Genomic DNA, 13464 nt, shown 5'->3' on the forward strand with positions numbered 1-13464 from the left:
GGCAGTGAAAAATGAATGGGGAGTGACAGATGGTGATGATTTGCCTGTCTCATGAATAACAGTCGGGTCACAAAATTCTATAGGAGAAATTTGCTGGAGTGGCGACATGTGTTAACGAGTTCATTGCGTTTGTTGAGGGTGGCCAATTGGGGTTTGCATGTTATAAAGTATTTCTCCCAAGGGAAGACATAGATTGCATCTGTTGCTGATGGGGTTGTAAGGTTTGGCTTGTTTGAGGATTTTCCATGTGATGTTGTAATTGATGTTTTTTTCCTTTAATGTCCATATGTATTTACTGAGTTCTGTGCTATTCTTTTTGGCTGAGTTCTTGAAGGATGTTTTGTGGTTGTTAAATCGGGTTTTGAAAGTGCCGGCAGTGAGTCCTACATGTCTGATTTGGTTTGCTGTCCCGGGATGAGACTGTGGCTTGATAAATGACGGATTCGGATAGGCAGTGTCCGGACATGGGGCATGATGGCCTCACTTGACAGTTACATTGTCTTTTGGCGCTGTTATCTGTTTTATTAGAGATGACTGTTTTGTTGTGGCCCTGGGTAAATTGCGCTGTATTGCTCATGGTGCTGTAACTGATTTTAATGGTGTTCCGGTTAAATGTCTTGTGGAGGGCGTGGTCTTGGGTGAATTCTACCTTGATTATTTACAGGAACTCTTTTCCGACGTTTGTGGCCACGTTTTTACTGTATGACGGGTTGTACCAGATTATGTTTCTATTGCGGTTTCTTTTGTTGGCTTGTGGTTGTGTTGATGGTGGCGAAAATTGGAGTTTGTGCTTGTATCCGCTTTTGTTAATGGCTTCTTGGTAGAATGGGGCGGCTGCGTTGAAGGATTCTTCATCACAGGAGATTTCTGCGAGGCGTTTGTTGATGGATGCTGGTATGTTTTTGATGATTCTACGTGGATGGTTAGATTTGCTGTGGACGTATTGGGATTGGTGTGTATTGTTCGGTTTGGTGTATGGCATGTATTTTCCGGTGTTCAAGTTCAGGGTGATGTCAAGAAAGTCGACTATCTTCTTGTTAGCCTCGATGGTGATTTTGAGGCCATTGCGGTTGAAGATGGCGCACAGATCTTTTTTTATGAGTTCATCTTGTCTCAGTGTGGCTTTGGTAATGCCGAGGCCATCATCCCTGTAAAGGCCGAAGTATTTACCAGTATTCTTGGTGATGTGGTGGATTAGAAAGGCACCAACGAGCTCGCATGTTTCAGCGCCATCATAGCTACCCACGGTAATGTCGAATAGGTTGCTGGATGATTTTTTGCCCCTTGTTTCGTCCGCAGAGAACAAACACGACTTTTTCGCGCGAAGGATAATTGTTCTTTCGTCGCTGGTTAGGCCTATATTGTCAAAGTTGGACGCGAAATCCAGGGCAGCGTTGAGTAGGTCGGGTGATATGGATGGGTAAAAGTCCACCACATCGAATACAATGAACGAGTGAAGTGCCTTGTCGTTCATGTTGTTGTACCACTTCAGAACCGATGCGGTGTTCTTCCATTGGTTGACGCCTGTCGCATCTATAACTTTTTTGTTTATGCGGTCTAGTAATTGTTAGCTGATTTTGCCGATTTCAGATTTGGCTGGGTTGATGAGGCGGCACGCAGGGTTGTTTCTGAAGTTGGGTTTATGATCTTTCAGTGTTATAAATGCTTCTCTTTTTGCTGTAGTGTTGATTCTGTCGTCGAGGCTTAACCTTGCGGCAATGTGTGCAGAATCTGTTTCGATCGATGTGGCTGTTACCTGATCAACTTTCTTGTAAGATTTTGTGATGTTCTCGGTGAGTAGCTTGTTGTATGTTGGCCATCATGCCCCATGTCCGGACACTGCCTATCCGAATCCGTCATTTATCAAGCCACAGTCTCATCCCGGGACAGCAAACCAAATCAGACATGTAGGACTCACTCCCGGCACTTTCAAAACCCGATTCAACAACCACAAAGCATCCTTCAAGAACTCAGCCAAAAAGAATAGCACAGAACTCAGTAAATACATATGAACATTAAAGGGAAAAAACATCAATTATAACATCACATTGAAAAGCCTCAAACAAGCCAAACCCTACAACCCCATCAGCAACAGATGCAATCTATGTCTTTGGGAGAGACCAGTATTGCCGTGGATTATAAGCCATAACCCACTCTTCACTAGTGCATTATGGCCATAATCCACGGCACGATTCTTTGTCTCTGATTGGTCGACATGAACAAACCACCTGACAAGGTCAATTTTATTCCAACGCAAACTTGCAAAACTAGTTCAATTTTCTTCCAACACAAACTTGCAATTTACAGAGCACAAATGTAAGTCTTTAGAAATCAAATGTAATTGTCATTTTCTTTCCAGATCGCTCTAAGCAGACAGAGTCAATTCCGTGAGGAACAACAATGTGTAAGACTCGATCATGAGTTGAAGGATTGTCTTCAGGTTCCTTGTTTTCTGTTTCCGAACACATTTTTTCAATGTTTAGGTTTGGGGGGCTGCAGGGCATTGGATATGTTTTGTAACAAGTCTTCGGACGGCCGTTTATAGCTCCTCACTGCAGTCGAGCGATGACCGCTTCTTCCTGTTATTGATTGTTCATCAAATCCCTTGTCATATAATCTGGTACAACATGTAACTTTACCGCTGTGATTTGTGATGTTTCTGTTTTCAGCTTCGTAGTCAATACCAGCATCCCTGTACATATCCTTTAGGCACTTCCTGAGTGTATTAACACCAATCGCTTGCTGTGAAAACATTATAGTCCCATTATCGCGATTTGGCATTGGTCTGCGATAAAACCGGCCAGAAAAACCAATGAGGGCAAGATATTGTTCATAAATTGACACAACACAACGCTTATTCGAAGGATCAGAATATTGTCTGATTATCTTTGGTTTTGATTTGCAATCAATGTTTCCAGTGCAAGTCTTAGACAGGCGTCCTTCATACAGTAGAAATTTTCGCCCGTTTTCATCAAATCCTGTGCGAAACTGGTTGGCCTCGAGGTTGGTATGTTCATCCATAGCTCTTAGTCCGAACATTTTGCAGTTATAAAAGTAAACTATGTATGACAAACCTCTTGCTGTGTTAGAATTGAACACACCGCGTTCCCACAATCTCTCCTCATTCTTCTCGGTCACAGGATCTGCCTTTTTCACGGCGATGCCTACACCCTCAGCGATAAGCTCTTTTTTACGTTTTTCGAGTGCATGTTGAAATGTTTTGAAGGTCCCATCGTCCTTTTTAAACAAATGCACGTCTCTACGATCACAGACGTCGACTAAATAGCGTTGCAATCCTGCAGCTATATTTGTCAATGTATTGGGGGATATGGTTTACCATCCTTTCGTTTGATTTCGTAGATAAATCTTGCAAACCAGTAATCGAGGGATTTCAAGGAGCCAATTTCCAAAGCAGGTATCGGCCAATTCTGGTCTGTGACAGTATGAGGTTGAATTTTCCTCCACATGGCCCATTCACTATAGAGTGATACTGCCCAACTTTGGCGTGCCTGGTTCGCAGCGGTATTCTTTCATTCAGAGTTTGCTTAAATTGCGATTCCGTCAAAGGAGTCGAAAATCGGTTTTCATCGATCTGTCCACTCACATGATATAACTCCTGAGTTATTATCGCATCCAGTTGCGTCAGTGAAACTTCATCCCACTGAAAACCAAGATCAAAAGACGTTACGTCGTCCATGACTATGTACGGATTTCAGCGTCATGTATTCAGTGTTTATTTGTACAACTGAATGCTTGTAGACAAAAATCGAAATATATACAGTTCAAGGTTATCACCTGGCAAGAAAATTAGAATAAAATTCGGCTGTCTATTGTCAATGTCATCCCCTGCCAAGGAAATTCGAATAAAATTCGACTGTCTATTGTCAAGGCCGTGTGATAAGTGAGATAATGAACGAGTTTGGTCGATTATGCGTTATAACACTCGGGGGTTACGCCCCCTCGTGTTACAACGCATAATCGACCAAACTCGTTCATTATCTATCACATATGCAAACCCCAATTGGCCACCCTCAACAAACGCAATGAACTCGTTAACACATGTCGCCACTCCAGCAAATTTCTCCTAAAGAATTTTGTGACCTGACTGTTATTCATGAGACAGGCAAATCATCACCATCTGTCACTCCCCATTCATCTTTTTACTGCCATTCAACTTCAGGCTCATTTGCATATTCAGTCCAGCACTACGCATATTTTTTGTTAAGCACCCGCGTTCTTGTACAATAGGCGATGGTATCTGATGAGTGTAGGTTCTACCTGCACGAAACTGTCCAGTAATACAACGCCTACCTTGAAACTGCCTTAGTTCCCGTTATCACTACACATATATATATATATTATATATATATATATATATATATATATATATATATATATATATATATATATAACCCTCTAAAATTTAAAAAAAATGGTCGCTTTCTTTAGTTTTTGCAACCTTGATTTTTCCAGTTATGCACCATAGCAATACATGGTATCCTGTTTAATTTGCCTTTCCGTGAAAATTTGGTATTCTTAATCTTTGGGTGTCCTCGCCTAACCAATTCTACAAAAAAGATTCGCATTTTATGACGACACTGCAAAATAGGTAGCTACGTAGGACGAAGTCAAATTTAAGTGCTGATGAAGACTTATGTCAGTGTATTGAACTTGACTTTCTTAGTCAAGAGAGCTGTAGCGACCTGTTATTTCCCCTGCGGGGCTTAGCGTTACCGCATGCATTATTTTGCTGTGCCACAGCCTGACAGAAAGAGCAATCTATAACGGGCAATCTGATGACCCCTCTAGGGCTCATAAAACGGGAACATATAATGATCAATGAAATATAAAATAATTTGTGTTTCATCATACACCACATACTATTCCTGATAATCTTTGTATTGTTCTCGGTGCAATACACCATAGACCTTCGAGATATTTCTTCAGGGTCCATGGCTTGCGATGAGATCTTGAAATTTCTACTTTAATGGTTGCAAAATCGCGCTCTCTGTATCTGAGACTCTTCACGCAAAACCTGTTCATAGTCACGTGACCGGTCACACGGTACTAGAGATACTTTAGTACTACTAGAGATACCCTATAATGCGTTATGATTCATACCACAATGAACTGAATACCTGCATGAACTCAGGCGTGATAAACTGGAAAAGTCGTTTATTAAAAAATCATATTTTGAATTCTTCATAACATTTCCGTATTGAGAGAAGAGATGGCAGTTGTTTGTTTGTTTGTTTGTTTGAAAATTACAATCTGCGTTGTCACCAAAACACACCTTACATTAAAATAGGGTAACTGGTGACAAAAATGCAATAATTTCCCCAATGAACGTGAGGAGAGCACTTTACATGTAAACTTTCCAACAGAGAATTACCATTCCAATCGTTGATTTCTTGCCTCTCAAAAATGTAGAATATGGTAGTTGTCAAACCTGATATTAATGGCCATGCAGTTGCAATTTGGACACTAGTACTACAATGTGTACCAAAATATCTAAATGTACTTTAATTAGATATCGTAGATGATAATTTTTTAGGGTGCAACTTTGTAGCAAAATTGAGAATAGAAAAAGTTACCAGGGGACTGTAAGGTAATCTGGAATAATACAAATCAGAGTGACATGTGGGTAATTTTTGGCATTTTGCCGAGCCTACAAGTCGTCGATCTACCACTTCCCTCCGACTTGAGTGTTTTGTGCACAGTGATGTGACTTTGAGGGCACTAGCCCTATGTATTTTAATGTCCAATGATTAGTATTGGCGAATCACGGTGCAGAATTTGCATGTCGTGTGTTACAATTGTGATTACGTCATGCAACCACCTGTTGCTTCTCACAGGGGTGGTTACCATGGTCATGCCAACGGCTGATCCTCACCAACGTAGCTTTTGAGAGTGTAAGGTGTTATGCTCTCAACCCTGATGACTTATGCGGCATCAGATGGTTGAGCTGCGTCTAAAGATACTGGTTGCTTAACGCTGTTTTGTGTTGCAACAGTTCTGCGAGATAAGACGGCAAGCGGCATATGATTTGTCCTGTGATACTGCGTGGAAGAGTGAAACGTTGCATTTCATGTCAGTCAAGAAAGCTAGAGTTTAGTTTGCTTCAGACACTTCATTTCACTGCTTTGCACTTTGCTGCCAACCGCCTGGGCCCCATCAACGCCGTTTGCAGCTTTAATTTTTGACTGATTTTCGTCTATCATGGAAATAAAGCGTATGTTTGTCATTTGCAAATAATCCCCAAAAACCTTTCTGGCGTCAGGAAAATGGTCACCTGCCCTCGGGCGCATAGACTGCCCCCATGAACAGGTCATACGTCATGGAGAATTTGGATCTCTGATGTTGGTATTTCTTCTGTGAAGTAAGGGAGCATACGTTATTTACGGGGAGGGGGGCGGTGGAAATCAGGGGGGTTGACTTTTACAAAACCACTTTTTAGGGAGGTCAAATTTTACAATCAATGATTGAAGGGGGTCAAATTTTACAAAGGTTTGTATTGAGTTATGGAATTTCACCGAAATGTTGCTTGTGTAACCGATGTTTCGAGACGGCAGAATAATAACCGACCGAAGCTCAGCCAAATTTATTTCTCTAGCAGGGCCAACATGTCCGAGACTGGCGTTAACCTCTCTAGAGCAGCAACAGAGCATGTAGCCCTGAGTACAGGTCTGTGTATTCCTGGCGTATACGGCCTCCACCACAGCCCTGCAACGGTCTGTGGAGATAACTGGGGTCTCTGCAGCGAGATTCAAAATGGGGATCTCCATGGGTAAACAACTTGTCGAGTGTGTTATGTTTCAGAAAATGAGCGGTTTTGGACGTTAGGAGAAGTCAATCGCATCTTTTCTGGGATTGGATAGGAGGTGAAGGTAGGCAGGGAAAGGATTTTGCCCCAATAGAGCAGAATTTCGGCCAAAAAGACCGATTAGTCTTCATTGCGGTCCAGATCCAGGCCGCAGAGACCTCAAGTCTGTTCAAAGACCATTGCAGGGCTGTGGTAGAGACCATATAATGCTGGGAACACACGTGCACACACCTGTACGCTACACAGCATGGGGCATGAAATGAGGAACAAACACACAGTCATATAATGTAACAAACAACTTCTGTATATTACTATATTGTGTCAAATATTGGGGTGTACATAAAAATAGTAAAACCGTACTTCAAAACCATAAATATTACTCCATGGTAACAATAGCCGTATGGATCGACCTCCCGACGGCAGGAGTCGAACACACTTTCAGAACAAAAACTCTGTTCAAACCCTTTCTAAATGCTTAACAATTTCTATGGAAAACATAACGTTACCGCAGAGGTACCTCAGACTTGACCACGCGGCTGGGAAACACAAATAGTTCACGAGACTTTAACTAATGTTCGATGATGAGCACAATTGTAAGTCCCGTGTAATGTCTGCACATGAAAGTCGGCGACAACACACGCAATTCACTGCTAAGCAGCGTCCAGTTCAGCTACCACGGGAGCAGCCATCTTAGATCTTTGTTTACTTCCGGTCGGGACATGCCGAACTAATCTGAAGTCTTCCTCTGCTAACTCCGCGCATCGACAAAAGTTCAGTGGAACAATCATAAATAATGTTCTCATGACAATCTCAGACATCTGACTGAACTCATAAACGGAATAAAGTTCACAGTTAACACACAATTTGCTGCAGAAAGATCAGCTTTCAACTTGTGGTGATATTATCATCTTAGCGTGCATCGCGTATATTGCAAATATACGGCACGGCTTTCACTTGTGTGAGCAATGTTCGTTCCATCGACTAAAGTAGAGGATGGCGTAGGGTTTAAATAAACAGTCCGATCCGCATAAAATTCGATCTCTGCCACTCACGGTTTTTTACATATCTGCTGACTTGAGTAAGACTCAAAATAGAGAAATATCTGACATAAAAAGCACACGCTGACACTCAAACCTTCAAGTGTCAGTGCAGCATGCAACGTAAAACACTCTCTGGAAAGTTCCCGTCTTGGACTCCCTAGGTATACAGTGATAACACACAAGAACTCCCAGGCAAAATAGAAAATACACAGGTCCTCCATACATAATCTATGAGAAGCTATGAATAATTTCTTTTAAATACAAAACTAGCTAAATCTGTGTATTTATAGACTCTTGATTATTGATATTAATGTACTTGATAAGACTAGGGTAGTTACCAGTGCGTGTGTGAGCAAGAAATTTGATTTTGGAATTTCACCGAATTGTTAATTCACTATCTTGTCAGAGGAAACAATGAATAATTTTTTTCCATTACAAAACTAGTTAAATCTGTGTATTTATGTACGCTTTATTATTGATATTCATTTACTTGATTAGACTAGGGTGGTAACAAGTGGATGTTTGTGCAAGAAATTTGATTTTGGAATGTCACCGAAATGTTGATTCACTATCTTGTCTATATGGAAACTATGAATAATTTTTTTCCAATATAAAACTAGGTAAATCTGTGTATTTATGTACTCTTGATTATTGATATTAGTGTACTTGATTAGACTAGAGCGATTACAAGTTCATGTGTGTGCAAAAAATTTGATTTTGGCATTTCACCAAAAATGTTGATTCTCTAGTATGTGAGGAAATTTTTTCAGCCCGGGGCCACAGGGTACGAAGGGTTAATTAATGAATCAAATTTGATGATTTTTTTTTTTCATGGGGGGGGGGGGGTCACATTTTACAATTGATGAATTGAGGGGGGGGTCAAATTTTAGAAATTTGATTTGGAGGGGGGGTCGCTTTTTACGTTTCATTTGTCGCTCAAATTCCACCGGCCGCCCCCCTCCCCGTAAATAACGAATGCTCCCTAAGCTTACGGTGCGACGATGTTTTCCGTATAATTTGATTTTTCCTCGCGACATGAACACATCACGCAAGATTGGAGCTTAACAACAGTACACAATGGTCACAGCGAGACCTTTGGTTTTACTAGATGTATCCTGTAGCTAGCTGCGACAGTCTACCAGCGCTGGTAATCTCTGTCCGATCAAAATAGATACTTGTATTGCCATTATTCATGTCTCTCACTGGGTAGGTACATAAATCTGACATCTCGAACAATGTGCTCAGTCACCAAACCTTTAAGTCTAACATCTAATGAGACTGCTACATGATTGAAATTTAAAATACTCAACTTTTTTCACATTTCTGGTAAGATGTTGGGACTTTGGACAAACACTCAAAATTAATCGATATTTAGCATTGCTCATTTAGAAAATAATACGACCACGCTATGTTAATGATTTTTATACTGAAACTGTTTTTCTCCCCAAATGCCATTAAGGCTATTTCAAAAAGACCACATACTGTTAAGATTTTTTTACTATAAAGTAGGGAAATTAACTACATCCATGGCAACCCTATAGTAACGTCCATTATAGTAAGTGTTACTATACATGTAACTATGTTACAAAATGTGAATAAGCCAGAACTCTGTATTTAATTTTCAACCGTGTTTGCTTTCCATTACCGATCGGAAATTATGAAATTTCATATGTGTTAATTATGTGTGCAGAGGTCACCACTGAGTCACTGAACCCCGCCAATACAGACGGAATCCGTTGGTGTTGTGAACGCTAGCAATATGGCGACCCACTCTTTATCATGATAAACCATATGATAACGAAAACATCTCAGTATTTTTCCATAGAAAATTTTTTCAAGGATTATTTTGCAGTGTATATTTATACCTATCTGGTACTGTAACAATATGGCGAGCCATTCTCTATCATAATAAACCATACGGTAAAGAAAAGCTCATTAAAAGTTTTTTCCGAAAATGTAATTTGAAAATTTGTTGAAGGATTATTTCGCAGTATCTGCTTATTTCATGATATTAAGCTTATATAAGATTTCTTACACTTCGCGGATAAGACGAAAATTTTAGGCTGTATCCACTTAAAGGTTTGAAGAAAACTAATCTAAAAATTATTCAATTCTAATATTTGATGAAGTTATCGCTAGAAATCGCAGTGTTAATAAAGAATCAATTAACCAGATAATCTGGAATGGATAATGTTCTGCTTTGACATTTCGGTATATCTGAATGATATCTGTCATATTAAATCTCTGCAACTTGAAATTTTCCTACTCAAATCTTGATTTTTTGGGAAGATGCTCCTTTTGTGAAATTGTGACGTCTTGCTTTGGTTTAACCAACTTTAGATTTTACGACGTTTAGCTGGATATTGATGATTGTATCTACTGCTTTGACTTAGAAGAACTTGCGATCAAATTCGTCATGTAAGAGGTGTCGTTTTCATGACGATTTGATTTAAAGAAGTCTCATGTAAAACTGTTAAGTTGATGTGCATTTTTGCCAAGTCACGAACAGGCGTACATTCCCATGCTGTTCATCCATTTTGTCCGTGGCCGTTCGAGTATGACAATCGTATTTACAGGACTAGGGGGCGCTTTACCAACAGAATGTCCGCGGAATCGTCCTCACATGGAAGAGGATCGGACGTCGCTTTCTACTGATACTTGTGATAGACAAATATTAAAGAATGGATGAAATGAATGATATCGCAGATGTGTCTCTGTGACCGTGACACAGCGCCCTCACAGTTGTTATCCCAGGATTTGAGTCGCGTTCAAATTGAGTACATTTTAGATGGGAGAGTCATAGTGTGACCTTGCTTTGAATTTGTTGAGTCATTGATAGTTTACGAGTTTTTATCATAATCATAGAAATGAATGAGAGTTGTGGCGCATATATGGCGTCTCATATGTTTGCAATTGGAAAGTCGCTATCGCTTTCTTGTTAGACAATCAGTTTGTGCATCAAAAGGCAATTATGTTCTACGGCTTCTTGAAAAATACCTTACCGCTCGTTTACAGAAAAAGAGAATTCTATATACATACGATGACAGTTTCTGGTATCTGCCAGAAATTATATGCTAATGAGTTGCAAACACGGTTGTTCCTCAGGATAAAACAAAATGCGAACTTCTGCATGCAGTCCTTGAAAGGTATAAATGCATCGATGTTTTCGACAAATCATACTGACTACTTCGTCACCTAGAGCAGATGGTAGCTATACCGGGTACCAAAAGACAAGTCTGCAACCATGGTGAGAGATGGGACTTATGTCGGCACGGACATTACATCATTAAGTAGGCAGGGAATGTCTCTGAAAAGGGCTGAAACTTCCCAAGACCGTATATAAGGGATCAGCCATTAGATCATAAGGGAGGTTGGACAAAATTTGAGGGAAAATTTTGTTTATTAAAAAAGCACTATTCATGTCATTGGCAACCGGAAAAAAGCATGGAATTCTTCAAGTAGAAGAGCACGTATAAATAGGTATTTCATCATCATGATAATGATCATCACCAATATCAATTGATGATGATGATGATGATGATGATGATGATGATGATGATGATGATGATGGCGATGATAATGATAATGATGATAAAGATGAGCACTTCTTTCCCAAATGTCAGAATCAAAGTGCTCTATTCAGTGCTCTCCTTTTCACAACGCGCAGCCTTTATGCTGTACACCATCAATTTATATTGATACGACGGCTACACTTCGTATTGGCATTTCGGTTCATCAGTGTGAGCAGGGCTCAGCGAATAACTGCGTTAACGCAAATCCGAAAGTCAAATACAATGCCAGATGGGTGCGCCATGGATTAAACCATAGGCGGAGGGGTCGTGACCAAACCCACTCGAACAAGAACCAATCAGGTGTTTGAAAATACTTGAAGTGAATTTCGTGGCGCTATATTTAACATCTAAACATCAATACAATTAACATTAATACAATTGATATTAATACAATTAATACCTTCTTGAATCGTCGGCCAAATTTGGCGCCTTCTCAGTTCGTGCGACTTCGAGCGTGAGTGGAGGGACTGTGCTTCAGGTAACAAAATGGTAGGGTCGGAGAGTCCCAGAAGAAAGTGTCGTCAGCAAGATTTTCAGAAACGCCGCCCAGAGTGCCTATGAAATTGTAAGTCAGACTTGAGAATTACAGCAGTGATGCCCATGCGCAGAAGTCCACCGATGAGGGCAGTCAGTGCACGTGGTTTACGCTCTATAGTAACTGAATGGTAATGACCTGCTGCACAACTGCACTATTCGAGATCTGTGAACCACGTGGTGTGACAGCAACATATTTTTGTAACAATTAATATGTAGATACCCCAAAATTTTTCTGTTCTGACTTCGTAAGGTATGTTTGGAAACCATGAACGACCTCTGTAATTTTAACGATCCGGTATTATTCATCATAATCTTACAGGACCAAGTAAATGTCCTCTACGTGCAATATACCTTGGAATAGAAACATGGACAAAATATATTCCAAAGAAATGTGTACACTGCTTAATGAAACAACCAAAAGACGATAATTGATGGGGCATTTAAAGATTTTTAATCATTTTTTTGAAACTAACACAATGCGATAAAAGCAACTTTTCCGAGGAACATTTTCAACAATTTTACCATGGCCACAGCTTTCTATCAATTTACCAAGGAGATCGGTACCCGGGCTCGGCTAAAATTCATCAATCCACAATTTACCTACTCCTTTACAATTCAGCTCCTAATTAACAAATGCATAGTAATAATAATAATAATAATAATAATAATAATAATAATAATAATAATAATAATAATAATAACAAGGCAGTATTGCTGAAGGCAATGAGTACTTGGGCCATGATAGAGTAATTTTGAGGCAGGGGTTCTTTATTTATAGTGGAAATTGCTTAAACTCCTTAAATATTCAAATTACTGCAAATTTCTTTTGTTCTCGATGGTAGATGTCTAATATTTAGATGGGCATATTTAGATTTCTACCCTGTAGTTATCCCTATATACCAAAAATCGGACATCCAGCTCTATTGGCTTGCTCAGAATTAGATATTAGATATGCGCATAATTAATGAGGTACAATATGTGGTGTCATAAGGTGTCTCATCATACCAAATATGAAGGATGTAGCACTTGTGGTTACTGAGTTGTGGACAAATATATATATTTGAGGTCAAAGGTCATTCAGGTCACGTCACATTTTGTCATAATAAATTGTATTGCTAAGTTATACCTATATACCAAAAATCAGACCTCTAGCTCTATTGGCTCGCTCAAAATTAGATATGCGCATAATTAATGAGGTACAATATGTGGTGTCATAAGGTGTCCCATCATACCAAATATGAAGGATGTAGCACTTGTGGTTACTGAGTTGTGGACAAATATATATATTTGAGGTCAAAGGTCATTGAGGTCACGTCACATTTTGTCATAATAATTGTATTGCTAAGTTATTCCTATATACCAAAAATCAGACCTCTAGCTCTATTTGCTCGCTCAAAATAAGATATGCGCATAATTAATGAGGTACAATATATGGTGTCATAAGGTGTCCTATCATACCAAATATGAAGGGTGTAGCATTGTGGTTACTGAG

The sequence above is a fragment of the Ptychodera flava genome, chromosome 9 (assembly GCF_041260155.1).
Source record: "Ptychodera flava strain L36383 chromosome 9, AS_Pfla_20210202, whole genome shotgun sequence".
Lineage (NCBI taxonomy): Eukaryota > Metazoa > Hemichordata > Enteropneusta > Ptychoderidae > Ptychodera > Ptychodera flava.